The sequence below is a fragment of the Leptonychotes weddellii genome, chromosome 2 (assembly GCF_054177405.1).
Source record: "Leptonychotes weddellii isolate Sample4059 chromosome 2, ASM5417740v2, whole genome shotgun sequence".
Classification (NCBI taxonomy): domain Eukaryota; kingdom Metazoa; phylum Chordata; class Mammalia; order Carnivora; family Phocidae; genus Leptonychotes; species Leptonychotes weddellii.
Genome location: NC_138370.1, coordinates 21,115,449 through 21,123,854, shown reverse-complemented (window position 1 = coordinate 21,123,854; position 8,406 = coordinate 21,115,449).

The window sequence follows — 8,406 nt, the reverse complement described above, 5'->3', positions numbered from 1 at the left end:
GGGGTTTTTTCCTTTTGCTCCCCCACCCCCACCTGCCACCACACTCAGGATAACCCCTTGGAGATCAGGAACTGTCCCCTTCTGGCTTTCTCAAGATACTGATGCCAATCAGTATCAGTCAAGCAGAGGTCTGGCTGTATTACGGCCCAAAAGATGTGGATCTCTGTATTATCTCCTCTGTCATACAATAACATTGTAATGCCTGTTCTTTCATTGAATTACAAACAAAGCAACACTATGGCCCGTTTTGAAAAGTCACATTTATTTTCTTTCTGGACACTGGCTCTGTGGGATCATGCAAGGGAATGCTGCGGTCATCCCCACTAGGACTCAGCCAGCTGAGTTGGAAGAGATTGTGTGTTTGTGGTTTTCTTTTTCTTTTCTTTTCTTTCAAGAAAAGCGATTAGTGAATGCATGTCTGTTTGAAAGCAAATTCCTTTTGGAGCAAAACACCAGAAACGTGCCCTGCTGATGAGTCCTCATCTTGTGAGCCTTGACCTACGGATGAGAATATTAGATAATAAAAGGTTTCTTTCGAGAAGAATCAGAGGTAAAAACTCTACAATTCCCTCATCTCACAAATGCACATTTTTCTTTTTCCCTTTTATGCTCTCGTGCTACATCTTTTTGGAAGCTGTTTTCTCATTCAAACAACTCCTACTGGGCCAGCAAGTCTGGAAGAGCTGCAGGTGTCCCCTGGCCACTGCTTAAAAAGCCTACTTGTTAATCAGCCCCATCACGTGTCTTTTGACCCCTTTCCTGCCCCTCTCTCCACATGTCTCTCCCTGCCAGCCACCACTGCCACTTCTAAAAGGGGAAAAAATACTGAACAGTCAGTCAAAAGAGCTATTATCCTAAAGCCTCCTTAACAAAGCGTGGGGCTTTCCAGTAAATTAGTTGAAGGTTTTGCTCCCCTCCCCCTTTCTAGATATGGTGGTCCCCTCCCCCCATTCATTGGTCACTGACAAAGCTTGGTGGCTCTGCTACCTTCTGTGACCACTGGACTTTCCACCAAGCATCCCTCCCGGAGCCTCTCTGCCACCCTCTCGATAGGTCAGAAACAGTTAGGGATGTAAATCCACAAGCAGATCAGCCTGACTCCACACAAAGTACAGCAAGGGCAATATTGTGGGCAATGTTGTCTGGGAGTTTAAACAAATAAATAAACCACTTTTCCCCCCCTCCAGTCTTCTATACTTGATTATTGACTGTCTGACCATGCAAGTCCTCCCCACATGAGAATGCTAATTCTAGGACATTCTGACTTGGGGAGAAGTAATTTGCTAGTAAGGGCCAATGTTTGGAGAAGGCTCTGGGGGTGGACAGATAGGTTCTAGACAATCTATGTCAATTACATAGTGTGGGCCTGAAATTGAAGGAAGCTTGCATGAATCTACAGGTCCTAGAAAGGAAGGTTTATTTGCTTCCCCCATGTCACCCTACCCCACCCAGCACAGAAACCAGGTACCATCTGTCCCTTCACTCAGGTCATGCTCTCAGAAACAGGAAAGGAGGAAGCGGGTAAAAGTATTTTCGGTTTCACCATGTGGTGGACCATGGAGAGAAGTAAGATGTCCCCAGAGTCACTTGTGCTGTATCAAAATGGGATTTTACTCCTAGAAAGGGCCAAAGCTGGTTATTAGTAAAATGCTCTAAGTGTCCAAAAGATTGTCTTTCAATCCTTTTGTGGTATATTTCCTATGGGAACCATAAGGAAAAAAGAAGGGAAAGAGAAAAGACCACCTCACTTTAAGGGTGAATAAGCAAACAGTTTGCTTTTCAACAGGCTTATAAAACTTTACGACAGATGGCAAAAGCTGTGTTCTTTTTTAGATAAAAAAAATAGGAAGGTGTCTTTTCTTCTACCATTGAACATTCCTCGGGAAAACTTGATTCAGAACATTGGCTTACCTTTGTAAGTAGAAACCCCTTAGATACAGTCCATATAATGACATTCACATGGCTGGGTTTTGGCAAATGATGACTAGGTCTCGGAGGTAATGTTACACAGAAGCCTTCCGGTAGAAGTCAACAAAAACAACGCAGGGGTCAAGACAGTCAGAAGCCTACTGACCTAGCAAAATGCAAAACCGAAGCTGCCTTGGGGGAGACAAGGGGAGAAGGATGTTCAGCGGTGGGATGGTTGAACGGTAAAGCATGTGATGTTTTCTCATCCATGATTTATCAGGCGGCAAATAGGCCTGGAGTTTCTGTGACTTTATAGAATTATGGATCGATGTGTTTCCTACAGGAGTTTAAAAACTGATGGTCTTTTGAATGACTAAGGCTCATTGACTTGGAGATAACATGAGATTTGGGGCACCTGGGTGACTCAGTCAGTTGGGTATCTGACCCTTGATCTCAGTTCAGGTCTTGATCTCGGGCTTGTGAATTCGAGCCCCGTGTTGGGCTCCATGCTGGGTGTGGGAGTCTACTTAAAAAAAAAAAAGAAAGAATAAGAAAACACAAGATTTCTCAGACCTGTTTCATCTTTCAGACATAGGCAGTTCACTTACAGAAATAGAGGTGTTTCTCTCAATCTCTCTCTCAATTATATGAAATATACACAACATAAAATATGCCATTTTTACTTTTTAAAATGTACAGTTCTATGGCATTAAGCACATTGACATTGCTATCTAACTATCGTCACCATCTGTCTCCAGAACTTTCTCGTCTTCCCAAAAGAAACTGCACCCATTAAGCAGTGATTCCCCACTCACGCTCCTCCCACCCCCAGCAACCACCATTCTGTTTGCTCTCTCCATGAACTTGACTACTCTAGGGACCTCACATAAAATGGAATCATACAGCAATTTTCCTTTTGTGACTGGCTTATCCCACTTGGCGTAACGTCCTCAAGGTTCATCCATGGTGTAGCAGGTGTCCGTTCCCATCGTTTTTAAGGTTGAATCATATTCCATTCTTTCTCTTTTCATAAACAACTTCATTGAGGTATAATTTACATCCCATAAAGTTCGACCCTTTTAAGTGTACAGTTCAACAATTTTAGTCAATTTTTCAAGTTGTGCAATCATGATTCACAATCCAGTTGTAGAACACTTTCATCATCGGAGTAAGATCCCCCATGCCACTGACACTTAGTTTCCGCTCCCAGACCCCCTTCCCACTCCCTGCCCCAGGCAGCCGCACATCAACTTTCTGTCTCTATCAAGTTATTTCTCCTGGATATTTCCTATAAATGGAGTCACACGTGGGCGCCTGGGTGGCTCAGTTGGTTAAGCAACTGCCTTCGACTCAGGTGATGATCCCAGGGTCCTGGGATCGAGCCCCGCATCGGGCTCCCTGCTCGGCGGGAAGGCTGCTTCTCCTCTCTCCTACTCCCCCTGCTTGTGTTCCCTCTCTCGCTCTCTCCCTCTCTCTGTCAATTAAATAAATAAATAAAATCTTGAAAAATAAAATAAATAAATAAATAAATGGAATCACACATTAGGTAATCTTCTGTGCCTGGCTTCTCTCGGTTAGCATAACCTTCTTGAGGTTCATCCGTGTTGTCACGGGTATCAGGGTTTTATTGTTTTATAACTGAATAGTATTTCACTGTATGGACAGACCATGTGCTTATTCATTCACCAGTTGATGGGCATTTGGGTTGTTTGTACTCTTTAGCTCTTATGAATAATGCTGCGTGAACATTTGTGTGCCAGTTTTTGTGTGTACCTAGTTTCATTTCTCTTAGGTAGATGTCTAGGAGGGGAATTGCTGGGCCATAAGACAAAGTTCTGGTTAACTTTTTAGGAAACTGTTAAACTGTTTTCCGAAGTGGCTGTACCATTAAGAGGTTTTCTTTAGGGTAACGAAGCAGATCTTTCAAATGGGTTTGTTTTTTCTTTGTGACTCTTCCTAAAGTCAAATATTCTGCTTCTTTCCAACCCTGGCTCCAGCTCAGTCAGAAAGCCAGGCAGTGGGAGTCATGAATTAATTCCTCAAATGGTTCTTATTTTCACACCCTTAACTCACAGTGAGTCCACATTAAAATGAAACAACCTTGAAAGCTCAGAAGAACAAGGTTATGAAATGGCTCAGAAGACCCTGGGCAAGTCATGTCAGTCATTGAGGACCTCAGCGTCTCCATTTGTCCCTGAAGGATTAGACCTGGATGATCTGTCCTGTCCATTAACGACATCTCTGAAATGTATGTGCGCCCAGAACAATCCTTTGGTGGGCTTTGAGGTACATCTTAATTCATACTGTCTGGGTGCGGAGGTAAGGAGTTTCTCAACTTTGCAAATGCTGGCACAGGTAAGGAACCAGGAATTCTAACCGTGAGGCCTGAAACCAGAGAAAGAGGGAGCTAACAATGAAAGAATGACCATTGTCTTCCTAGGGCAGGTTGAACAAAGGGACATGCTGACCTTATTACAGAAAACTGGCCTTATATTCTTAGCGGACATTAATTAACATGTCTCCTGTATGTCATGCTCTTTGGAGCTGATTTCTGAAAAATCTTTATCTTCCATCTAGAAGCAATAGTGTATATCACTCATTGGCACATTTTCGTTTTAGTAACCGTATTATTTTCCTAGGGCTGCTGTAACCAAGTACCAAAAACTGGGTGGCTTAAGACAACAGAAATGTATTGTCTCAAGGTTCTGGAAGCTAGAAGTCTGAGATCAAGGTGGAGGCAAGAGCCAGGCTCTCTCTGACAGCTCTGGTGTAAAACCTTCTCTTGTCTCTTCTAGCTTCTGGTGTATGCTGGCAATTCTTGGCCTTGTTGGGCTTCTAGAAGCATCAATTTAGTCACATGGCCTCTTCTCCCATTGTGTTTTCAAACAGCCTTCCTTTTTTGGGTGTCTGTCTCTTTCCTCCTTTTTATAAGGACACCAGTCACATTGGGTTAGGGACCACCCTAATGACCTTATTTTAACTTGATTACCTCTTTATAGACCCTACTTCCAAATAAGGTCACATTCTGAGAAACTGGGGTTAGGACGTCCATCTATTTTTCGGGGGGAGTGGGAGAACACAATTCAACCTATAACAGTAACATTTTTTTTAAAAAATGAGGTTTGCAATAAGGTATCTATCACCAAATGCCTATCTAACTGTGTTTATGCTATAAAAGGAAAAGAAGAAAGTGTTTTCCTTCTTTAATGCTTGACATCTGAGCTCTGTGGCACTTGGGCACAAAGGAAGATCATAACAGTCTTGAACCCTTGGCTCTCAGTCCCATGTGGTTTGAGATTCTGACATCCAGCAGTTATTTAAATAATAGCTTTCAGTTTGGGGGAAAAATCTATTCAGTGCTTGGAATATGATACTGTAAATTATTTAGAATGTTTTATCCGTGGAGAATTGCCTCGGATTAAAGTCGGGGGGAGGATGGGACATTGGAAAAGGTTTTTTAAGAAGCTTGGACACAAGGATGTGATGCCATAATCACAGGACAGGGGTTAACCGATAAGATTACTTGAATTTCCACAGCTCAGAGAAGAAAGAGATAAGTTGGGTTGGCAACCAAAAGAGCTGATTATCACTTAGGGGGAAAGAAGGAGGGGAGTGGGGCTGTGTATGCTTGCCAGACCAACCTTTGGCTGGCTCGCTGAGAAGACCAGCCTCCAGCAGCACAGAGAGAACTCAGATGAGCTCCTCACAGCAAATTTTCAGAAGACCTTTTTCCTTCCCTTCTTCCCTGTCCAATCCCCTCTGGGGTGGTTTTGGGCACCTGCCCGTGGCTTCCAGAGATTCCATCCTATCTCATCTGCGGCCCGTCCTCCTCCCCCTGTTAAATGCCCTTTTCTGGACTGACAGCCCTACGGAGGAGCCCACCTTTCCCGTCCCATTTTCCTCCCCCCTGATTTCCTTCTTGCATGGGGTCCATTGGAACTTCCTGCCGTTGTACGCAGAGTAACTAAGAGTTTAAGCTGCTCTCAGACACTCTCCGCCTCACACAATGCACTGCAGCCTGAATTCCCTTCACGTCACCTGCTCCCTAGCTCTTCTCCCTCGTCACACGGCTCTGGGTTTCAGAAAGTCTCACAGAGAGGGGCCACGCTCCTTTTCTCCATGGCCTCTTCTAGATGACCGTGTTTGCCAATGCTTCACCTCTTCATATCATCTCTTCTCCAACGTCCTTCATTTCTTCTCTGGCTCCACATGCCACGGCTGGCAGGGTACCTTCCTTCCCCGGTTGGCTGCCATGCACAGCAGACTCAAGAGACCACAGAGTGAAGTGCCCTGACTTCCTTAGTTGTACTAGCGAAACCATTAGTTTACAAGTCTCTGGAGGCTGAAATTCTGCGGGTTATCTTTGATTCCTTCCCCTCCCCCATAGCAGCACCTACCTGGGAATTTCTGTGAGCCTCATATGAGAAAAGGCATGCAAACCCTTTAGCACACGGGGCCTGATACAGAGCGAGGGCTCCGCAATGTAAGCTATTATTGGTAAATATCTTATTGCCCTCAGTGAATTCCTAAGTAGCCAGTCCCCAGATCTCCCTCTTCGTGTCTTTCCAAACCATCCATCCCACATCCCTGTTTTCCATTCCCACTGCCGCCTCCTTTATCACAGCCCCCTTACCTCCCATCTGGACCATAGATAGAAACTCCACGCCAGTCTCCTTGTCTCCGACCTCCTCTCCCACTTCCTAATCTATCTGGGATAGAAGATCCAGGTAGGGCTGATGAAAAGCTAACTTCGATGACGTCATTCAGTTGCTCAGAAAAGTCAATGCTCCCCCGTGGGTAGGTTCCCTCCTTCCTGCCAGTCCCACACTGCAGTTTCAGCCTTGTCTCCTATAGCCGCGCTCCAGCCAGACCAGATGGGAAATCTCTGCAAAGTCTCCCGCCTCTCCCACGACCATTCCTTTGTGGATACCATTCTCTCAGTCTGGAAAGTCCCCATTGTCCACAAATCGAAATCCTTCTCATCCTCCTAAGCTCCCTGGCTCCATGAAACCACTTTTTGGGTTTCTGGCTTTTCCTTTTTTGAGCCCCTACTGCCCCTGCATCATCTCCGGCTCACAGACCTTCTATTTTCCCCGTAGGACCTCATCCAGTGCTTCATAAGTAGAAGGCGCTCAATAAATGTTTGTTGACTAAAACTGAACCCCTTTCTCCCTTTAAGGGGAGAGACACCTCTCTGTTGTTTGGGGTCTATTCTCCGACCGGAGAGAGATCAGGCATGGGATTACTTTGGCCCAATCTTCCCACTGTCCAACCCCTCCAATACCCCATCTAGCCTCTTCTCAGCATATTTTAATGTGGACACTTCCTCATTCTGCCTTTTTGCCTTTCTAATTTCAAACAACTCTAGCTTACCTACCCCCAAAGCACTACCTGTCCCGGCCTTTGTCCTAATTCCCCCCAATTTCACTGCTCTTTTTTTTTTTTAAAGATTTTATTTATTTATTTGACAGAGACAGAGACAGCGAGAGCAGGAACACAAGCAGGGGGAGTGGGAGAGGGAGAAGCAGGCTTCCTACTGAGCCGGGAGCCCGATGTGGGACTCCATCCCAGGACCCTGGGATCATGACCTGAGCCGAAGGCAGTCGCTTAACCAACTGAGCCACCCAGGCGTCCAATTTCACTGCTCTCTTAAACAGACTGGTGCTCATGCACTAAAACCCTGAAGCGACTCGCTCTTCCACAAGGTCTGATCTGTATCAGGGAACCCGAGCCCCGCAGGTAAAAGTGTCATGAAATGGACTGATAAGTAGCTAGAAGCAGAACGCTGTGTATACACAAATGACATTGCATTGCAGGATGCAGTTTGGGAGTTCGAGCAAGAATTGTTTATTAAAATGCATAAGCTTACCGCAGCTTTACTGAGGAGATAACATACTTAATAGTCACTGGTGGAGCACTGCATAAGAGAATGGGTATTTTATGTGGATCTAAGTGGGTCTTTTGAAGTATTTTTTGATTCTTTTCATTAGGCAAGATGAAGCCATCTTTAAGGCCATGTTGCTGGCATAAAAAGATGCACATGACATGTCAGCAACTACAGTATACGCATTTATTTTGTGTGAGCACAGCAAAAACACTTGGGAACATGGTTTATTTCGCAGAAAGACTAAATTAACCCTTCGATTGCCGTCCCATGCCACAGAACTGCCAATCTTGTCACACTGTTGCCTTTGCTTCTGATCATTACTTCTTCAGCCTGTCTGTGTCTTAAGGATACATTAAGTAAAGAGAGGAAGATCAAGTGGGAACAAGAATGCCTTCTATATGCTCAATCCTGTGAGGTGGGTGTCCCCATCCAGGCCTTACAGAGGAAGAACAGTCGCGTCTAGCCTGAATCATGGGAACCAGGAACTTCTCGAATCCCAGGCTAGCAAGAGTTTTCCTTCCATGTTTGTTCACGTGGTTTCCTCCCACTTTGAGAAGAAAGAAAAATAGGGCTGGACTGCCAGGACTCGGAGAGGGCCCCACAGCAGACTG